The sequence below is a fragment of the Penaeus monodon genome, chromosome 19 (assembly GCF_015228065.2).
Source record: "Penaeus monodon isolate SGIC_2016 chromosome 19, NSTDA_Pmon_1, whole genome shotgun sequence".
NCBI lineage: Eukaryota > Metazoa > Arthropoda > Malacostraca > Decapoda > Penaeidae > Penaeus > Penaeus monodon.
Genome location: NC_051404.1, coordinates 20677743 through 20678024, shown reverse-complemented (window position 1 = coordinate 20678024; position 282 = coordinate 20677743). Strand labels below are relative to the sequence as shown.

General features: G+C 35.5%; 1 protein-coding gene across 1 annotated transcript in view; it reads right to left on the bottom strand.

The window, feature by feature from the left end:
• LOC119585355 (solute carrier family 22 member 1-like) overlaps positions 1-282 on the bottom strand; it is a 4351-nt gene that overhangs the window by 1760 nt on the left and 2309 nt on the right. The window lies entirely within an intron of this gene.

Here is a 282-nt window from a genome sequence, read left to right as displayed (position 1 = left end):
AGAGCCTTTGGGTAATATGTTTGTTCGGTCCAAAGAAAGGATTCTACAAATAATTCAGAAGAATACAAAAAGTCCATTTACTATGGAATTATGGAGACAGAAGTTGGGTAAAAGAGAATTAATTACTATGATCCAGGTAATTTAGGAGGAGATATATGATGGAAAATAAATCATATACCAAAGGAGTCAAAATACAAGAAATCATCCCCTAGAACTAAAACCAGCCAGCCCAAATCAGCCTGAAACCCATCTGGAATGCAAAACAAAACATCTCTCTCTCTC